Source organism: Rutidosis leptorrhynchoides, chromosome 6 (genome assembly GCF_046630445.1).
Source record: "Rutidosis leptorrhynchoides isolate AG116_Rl617_1_P2 chromosome 6, CSIRO_AGI_Rlap_v1, whole genome shotgun sequence".
Taxonomy (NCBI): Eukaryota; Viridiplantae; Streptophyta; class Magnoliopsida; order Asterales; family Asteraceae; genus Rutidosis; species Rutidosis leptorrhynchoides.
This window is the reverse complement of record NC_092338.1, coordinates 427171747-427180576: the sequence shown is the minus strand read 5'-3', so window position 1 is coordinate 427180576 and position 8830 is coordinate 427171747. Positions and strand designations below refer to the sequence as shown.

At 34.7% G+C, this 8830-nt stretch overlaps 1 non-coding gene across 1 annotated transcript; it reads left to right on the top strand.

Moving 5' to 3' along the window:
* Nucleotides 1-7988: 7988 nt before the first annotated feature.
* On the top strand, nt 7989-8095 carry LOC139856419 (small nucleolar RNA R71). The gene has a single exon (XR_011761901.1). It is a non-coding gene; the product is annotated as a small nucleolar RNA R71 (small nucleolar RNA).
* Nucleotides 8096-8830: the final 735 nt, after the last annotated feature.

The window sequence follows — 8830 nt, the reverse complement described above, 5'->3', positions numbered from 1 at the left end:
ACAGCTGCACACGATCAGTTCACTCCCACCAACACAAAAACACCCAAAATACTGCGAAAAAGACCCGAGAAAACCCACAAAAATCATCTCAAAAACTCAATTTTTCACCGTTAATCTTCAAATTTTTCACTACAATCATGTTGAGAAGGATGATATCTAGGAACTACTCAAGAAAACAGGTACAATTACACCCCAAATCACCTTTAAATCCGAATTTTAGTGTGTTCTTGAGCATATTTTCATAATTTGAATTTTGTTAATTTTTAGTGTAATTAGTGTTAAATTGTTAGTATATTATGCATGTATAACCTAGATTGATGCTTGTTAACATGATTTGAAGCCAAAAACTTCAAAATCTTTAGAATCTAGGGTTTGTGTTCTTGAGCAAATTTGGGGCTTTTTGATATAAACAGGTTATGGCCGATTTTTGTCATGAATTGTTGCTAAATTGAGTAGTGTAACATGTCTAGGTAGTTAAATGATCCAAACTTTGAGCCTAAACATGATTTTGAGAATTAAAGTGGACTTTTTCAAGTCCAAAATTCATGAACTTGATTTTTGAAAGATAATGCCATTTGAGACTTGTTTATTTGCTAGTAATGATTATTTTGACATGTTATTTGAGTTGAATGCTTATGAACTTGGCGAAAATTTTCGTATATGCTTATTTGAAAAAGTGTAGATTTGATAAAAATGTGAAAATAAGCTTAAGTTTGATATAAATTGATAATGTCATTGTAATTATTTTGATTGATGATTTTGCTGACACTAATGCATATTTGGATGCACAAAATTTGTGTTTGATGTGTTTTGCAGACTGAAAGGGGTGAATCTTCATCCCAAGCCCGCCATGCTCCTGCTGAGAACTTGGAACAACAGGAGGTAGATAACTACTACAAGCAGGATGTACCTCATCCAGTCATGACCTTTTCAGATATGCACTTGGAACAGTTGCACCCGAACCTGCGATTTGACAGACTTTGGATAGATTATCCAAAATATCAACGGGGTTTGCATACTCTTCACTCTAAGGTTGTTGAGGTACCAAGGGTCATAGAATGGGGACCCTTGGAAGCTGTAGAATTGGCCGGGCCAATTAGGGAATTACTGGTACAGAGGTATGGTAATTCTTATTTTAATGACTGGATATGTTTATTCACCATACGCAGACCTGTATATAAAGTATGGTGTGAAGAGTTGTTATGTAGTATAGAGTTGAATGATCGGGTAGCTAGTTTAACCGATCGTTCTTTTATTAGATTTTTGTTAGGCGGTTCGATGCGCCACATGTCTTTACTAGACATGGCTCAGGCTTTACGTATATATACGCCTGAGGAATTAGCGTCTGCCGATTGTAGAGGATTGATACTAAACGGTAGGAAAATAGATGAGAATTTTGATACACACGGTGTGTGGAGTCAAATGACAAGCCACCACCGTTTTAAAGGGGGAAACTACTCTTATTTGGATATAGATAGAGCCGAATTAAGAGTAATACATAGGTTTTTAGCTAATTCGATTACACAAAGGGGTAAAAACAAAGAAAAGGTAAATGAACAAGATTTGTTTTACCATATGTGTATTCGAGACCCACACAGCGCTGTAAGTATACCATATTGTGTGGGTTATTATTTATCAGCTATGGTTCGGGGGATGCGTCCACATAGCATAATAGGAGGTGGTATTTTTATTACTTTGATTGGTGAATATCTCGGTGTGGATATAAGTCGGGGGGGATTATTAGTAGAAGAGCCGGAACCCCGCGACACTATAGGTTTAAATGTATACCATGGTGCGAAAGTGTTGAAGCGGCGAAATAACGCCGCAGTACGATACAATGGTAGACATCCACAGGTAGAGAGAAACCAGGAACAAGGTAATGTAGGAGGGGGGAACCAGATGCAAGAAATGCAAAGGTTTATAGCTTCTCAGGAATACGAAAATGCTAGACAGAGAGCATTTGAAGATTGGCAAGTTCATCAGAACCAGATCATAGCGCATTGCCAACACATAGGTAGAAACTATATTCCTACACCGAAACCCGTCTTCCCTCCTTGGTCGATAGAGATGCAGCCACCATATCCTACGTATGACCCTGCCGAGGCATTCTATAGCACTTATGGTTATGCGTGGAACCCCTATTGGTACCAATATCATCCTTAGTTTACTTATTTTTATTTTTATTTTGTAATTTGTAATTATTGATATGTTTAATATTTTTTGTTAATATTGTAATCATTTTTATATTTATCTAACTTTTATTCTTAGATTTTAATAATTTTTGAATGTGGGGTAATATACCAAACTTCAAAAATATGTATATATGTTTGCAGTTTATCTTATGTACACAACAGGGTAAAACAACGCATTTTCAAAGACTGGCATTAAGTTCAGCAAAAGCAAGTAATTTTGACGACAATGATGCAAAATACATGTGAAATAACAACAAGACGGAATGAACAAATGATGTGCACCATTTATCATTCAGCAAACAAACGCCAATATATTTGGAAACTTTGGTAAAAATTTAATCATTTTCACACAAATCACCCTCAATAATTTAAATTGTTACTGATTTCTTGCAAATGAGGGCATTGCAAGATCTTAAGTGTGGGAAGGGGTTAAATTCTTTCGGATTTTAAAATTTTTATATTAAACACTTGGTTACCATTAAAAATACTAGTAAAGCAGTAGTTGTATTAGAATTTAGTGCTCTCTGATAAAAAGAACAGCCCTAGTCTTATATACTGACTACCCAATTCTAGTAAAATTTTTCAAAATTTTCAATTAAATGAATTCAAAATCATGTTTATACATATTTATGAACGATAAAACTAGGTTTCAAACACCGAAATTATTGTTACCTCGGAAAGGACATAAATTGAAAAACAAACTAAAATGTCAAAATTCATTTAAAATGGAATAGAGGACGATAAAAAGAAAAATAAAAAGCCAAGTGTGGGAAAATTTACCAAGTTATTTTAAACATATGCCACATATATTTGTAACAAATAACTGAAAATACTTTTGCTTTAAACTAAACTAAACTGTTTTACCCGATGAAAGAAAAGAAGAAATGGATCTACACGATGAATCAATTCCATCATTAAAAGGAAGTAAAGTCTTCCGAAAAAGACACGCGCTTCTTGATTTAGGTCATGAAGTTGTCGTCCAGACCAGCTGTAGGTTGACGAAAAATCTAGAAAAGTCATCACTAAAATCAGCAGGAAATCCACGGACCTCAGCATTAAACAGGGTCGCCAAGTGGTCAGATTTATCCTAACCATGAGAAGGATTTATCTCGTACAATGGAGGGGCACTATGCAAATTAGCTGGATAAGACTAATGAATCAGATCCCCAGAAAGGATAATCTCCTTAAAGATTAAAAATCAGCTTTTAAGCCTGATATTACTCAATCCTTGAGATTGACCTTAAAGATTGAGAATTACAAACTCATGGAATTCAATGATATCTAAACTCGAGCTTAAACGAAAAAAAATATTTTGATCAAAAATACAAACCGATTTGTTTTCTGAAAACCCATTTTCAATGCGTTCATTACCATTGAACGTAAAATCCTAGGAATTCGCCTGGAATTCATTAGGTCACCTGAATTAAATCGGGTGTCAACCGTAAGAACGGTGGTTGCATAGCATGGTCAAAGACAGGACTTTGTGCCAGACCGACAAATTATAAGGGTGAGCTTTACTATTGCTCCTACCAAGGATAGTAATTGCGTCCGACACGTTATAGACCATAATCAAAAGCATGTCACGGGACATTGCCTTAAACAGTTGCTTGTTCAACGCTTTCCTTTACAACCGGACGGTAGTTTGCCGAAAGGTAATATACGGAACAAGTAAACTGGACGTGTTGCTTTCCAAATACAAGGTTAGCAAGTGGGTGACACAAAACCGCAAGTTTTGAGCTAAAATTTTCAAATCTGAAACCCACCAAACCCACAAAAATATTTTGCAAACACCGGTAAAGGGTTATTCCGGAAAACTTATCTAGGGTAAAAAACTAGATTTAATTTTCAAAAGATCAAATGTTTTCATAAAGATCCAATTTCCTTAATGGATCTAAATTTTTATAGTCATGTGGGACTGTAAACCATATCGTTACTACCATTGTTTATACCACCGTATAGAAATCACTGATGTACAAAGTATGAAGAATAAAGAAGTGATTCTAGTATTTCAAGACGATATTGCTTGAGGACAAGCAACGCTCAAGTGTGGGAATATTTGATAATGCTAAAAACGAACATATATTTCATAGCATTATTCCTCAAGAAAGACAAGCTTTTAGTTGCAATTGTTCTATTTACAAGTGATATTCGTTTAAATAATAAAAGGTGAAGACAAAAGACAGATTCGACGAATTGAAGACGCAAACGACCAAAAAGCTCAAAAGTACAAAAGACAATCAAAAAGGTTCCAATTATTGATAAGAAACGTCTCGAAATCACAAGAGTACAAGATTCAAAACGCAAAGTACAAGATATTAAATTATACGCGAGGACGTTCGAAAATCCGGAACCGGGACTAGAGTCAATTCTTAACGCTCGACGCAACGGACTAAAAATTACAAGTTAACTATATATATAAATATAATATAATATATAATTAATTATATTAATTATATATATATTATATATATATATTTAAAACCGTCGGCAGCAGGAAACTCCAAGGGTGTAAAATGAAAATACCTCTCCGCGACTCGCGGAGTTTGAAGGCCTTTTTGCCGCGAGTCGCGGAGCCCCAAAAAATCATTCCTGGCTATAAATCAACCCGAATTCTGATCAAAAACATATCTTTTTTTTTCTCTTCCTCTTCAACGTAAATATATTTATATTTATAATTTATATTTTAATTTTAATTATAATTCTAATAATAAGGGTATGTTAGCGAATGTTGTAAGGGTGTAAGTCGAAATTCTGTCCGTGTAACGCTACGCTATTTTTAATCATTGTAAGTTATGTTCAACCTTTTTATATTAATGTCTCGTAGCTAAGTTATTATTATGCTTATTTAAAACGAAGTAATCATGATGTTGGGCTAATTACTAAAATTGGGTAATTGAGCTTTGTACCATAATTGGGGTTTGGACAAAAGAACGACACTTGTGGAAACTAGACTATGGGCTATTAATGGGCTTTATATTTGTTTAACTAAATGAAAGTTTGTTAATGTTAATATAAAGATTTACAATTGGGCGTCCCTATAAATTACCATATACACTCGATCGGACACGATGGGCGGGGTATTTATATGTACGAATAATCGTTCATTTAACCGGACACGGGAATGGATTAATAGCCACTAGAATAATTAAAACAGGGGTGAAATTACATTCAAGGGTAATTGGTGTAATTGTTAACAAAGTAGTAAAACCTTGGTTTACACGCAGTCGATAACCTGGTGTATTCATTAAACAAAGTATTAAAACCTTGTTACAATTCGAATCCCCAATTAGTTGGAATATTTATCTTCGGGTATAATAATAATTTGACAAGGACACTTGCAATTTATATTTATGACTGATGGACTGTTATGGACAAAAACCAGACGGACATATTGAATAATCCAGGACAAAGGACAATTAACCCATGGGCATAAAACTAAAATCAACACGTCAAACATCATGATTACGGAAGTTTAAATAAGCATAATTCTTTTATTTCATATTTTATTTCCTTTATTTTATATTTAATTGCACTTCTAATTATCGCACTTTTATTTATTGTTATTTCATTTTATCGCACTTTTAATTATCGTACTTTTTAATTATCGCAATTTAATTTTTATCGCATTTTTATTATTCGCAATTTCATTATCGTTATTTACTTTACGCTTTAATTTAAAGTCTTGTATTTATTTTATATTTTACATTAGGTTTTAACTGCGACTAAAGTTTTAAAATCGACAAACCGGTCATTAAACGGTAAAAATCCCTCTTTATAATAATAATATTACTTATATATATATTTGTATTTTTATAAAAGTAAACTAATATAGCGTTGAGCTTTGCTTAAAGATCTCCCTGTGGAACGAACCGGACTTACTAAAAACTACACTACTGTACGATTAGGTACACTGCCTATAAGTGTTGTAGCAAGGTTTAAGTATATCCATTCTATAAATAAATAAATATCTTGTGTAAAATTGTATCGTATTTAATAGTATTTTCTGTTAAAATTTAATAACTATTTTATATACACCTCGCGAAACATCATGGTTACATAACTTAAAGTTCCCCTTGGTTCTGGCATCACGAATCCGTTTAATAAGTTTCTTCATTGAACTATTAATAACGGGATCATTTAATTTCGCTTCAACAACGGGGTTCTTTGTTATCAGGTCATCATTAGGGTTTACTTCATCTTCCCCACACTTAGACATTTTATTATTGTTAAGCACTACCGTTGGAGTTGGTAAAACAACATGCTTCTCATCGATCGTTTTTATTGGTTCAATGGTTTTGGTTGGTGGAGATTTAGGCTTTTGACTCATAAAGGTGATCGATTTGTCACCATCACTAAGTGTCATTCTACCCTCTCTTACATTAATGAACTCCTCGGTGGACGCTAAAAGTGGTCGACCTAAAATTAGAGGAATGTTTGAGTCCTCTTCTATGTCAATGACAATAAATTTGACTAGAAAGGTTAAATTACCTACTTGAACGTGTAGGTTGTCAGCAATTCCAACTGGGTGCTTAATGGTTTGATCAAAGAGTCTAACACTCATTTTCGTTGGACTTAACTCACCATCTCTTATATAATGAAAGAGGCATAACACTCACACTCGCACCTAAATCTGCTAGTGCATCATACATGACACAATCACTAAGTAGACAAGCAACAATAAATTCACCCGGATCACCCAACCTTGGTGGAACTGTTTTCACCGGGTTTACTTCTACGGTTTTTGTTTCTTGCACTTTCTTATTCTTCTTCTTCTTTCCAAAGGTATCACAAACTTTATTACCTATCACTTGCTCATACTCAACTCCTTTTCTTAGAAATGGGATGGGTGGTCTGTATGGTGCCACCACTGGCTTTACATACTCGGGTGGTGGTGGTGGTGGTGTAACTTCTTCACTGTTACTTACATCTAAAACCTTCCCATCTTCTGAAGCTGGTTTTTCAGAATTTGTTGATACCATGTTAACATTCTCATTCCGAAGATTTACTTCAGTATCACTCGGTAGCTTTCCTTGTTCCCTCTCACTCATCATGTTAGCAAGAGTACCTACATGTTTTTCTAGATTCAAAATGGAAGCTTGTTGAGTTCTAAATGACTGATCAAACCTCTCATTCTTTTGGGTTTGAGATGTAATAAATTATGTTTGAGATTCCATTAGCTTTGCCATCATTTCTTCCAGATTTGACTTTTTCTCTTCGGTTTGTTGTGGTGGTTTATACAAGCCAGGTCTTTGTTGATTGAAATTGTTGTTTTGAGTTAGTTGGTTATTCGGACTTTGTTGGTTGTACGAGTTATTGTTGGGTCCATTTGGATTGTAAAGAATGTTTTGATTTCGATTGAAGTTTGGCCTTGGCGGTTGATAATTATTTTGATAATTATTTCCCGGCCTTTGGTTCATGTAAGAAACATTCTCTCGTTGTTCCATCGTTTGCTCAATGTGACAATCTTTCGTTAAGCGTGATCCACCGCATTGCTCACAACTGATTCGTATTGCGTGAATATCTTTAGTCATCTTTTCCATTCGTCTTTCGAAAGCATCTATTTTTGCGGAAACGGAATCAAAGTCATGGCTAGAATCGGCTCTAGTCGCTTTAGATGAACGAAAAATATCTTTTTCCTGGTGCCACTCATGCGAGTGGGAGGCTGTGTTATCAATGATTTTGCGAGCTTCAGTTGCGGTTTTCTTCATAATGGAACCACCGGCTGCTATGTCGATGTCTTTTCGTGTAGTAATGTCGCATCCTTGGTAGAATATTTGCACTATTTGATAAGTGTTTAAACCATGTTGAGGACATCCTCTCAACAACTTTCTGAATCTTGTCCACACCTCATATAATGTTTCATTTGGATTTTGCATGAACGTAACAATTTCTCCTTGAAGTCTCATAGCTTTGGATGCCGGAAAGAATCTTTTAAGAAATTTCTCAACTAAAACATCCCATGTGTCAATCGCCCATTCAGGTAACGATTCTAACCAATCTTTGGCTTCTCCCTTTAAAGTCCATGGAAACAACATGAGATAGATCTGTTCATCCTCAACTTCTTTGATTTTAAATAGAGTACAAATCCTATTAAAGGTTCGAAGATGTTCGTTTAGATCTTCTTTTAGCGTACCACTATATTGGCATTGATTAGTTACCATGTGTAGAATTTGTTCTTTGATTTCATAATCTGGCGCATTAATGTCTGGCTTAATAATGGCGTGTCCTTGGCCCGTGCGTGTGGCTCTCATTCGATCTTCCATACTTAGAGGTTACGTTATTTCCATATTTGAAATTGTTGAATCCGAATTACTAGAAGATTCTGATTTAACGGTTTGTGGTTCAGGAGGAATGATTATTGGTTCAGGATCTTGGAATTGTCCTTGAATATCCTCCGGGTTCTCAATTGTGAAGTCAGGTTCAAAAAATGGATTATTAGAAATTTGAATTGGAGTATTTGTTCGACTAGATGATGATTCTAAAGAAAAATCAACAGTGATTATATTGGCTAGATGTATTGATCAAGTTACAGGTGGTGAACGGATGAAAGGTGGTGAACGTTTTGCTCGGTGCATTCACTGAATATCCTATTAGTTATAAAAGATAAAAATTATATAAGCAATCAAATTAATAGACTT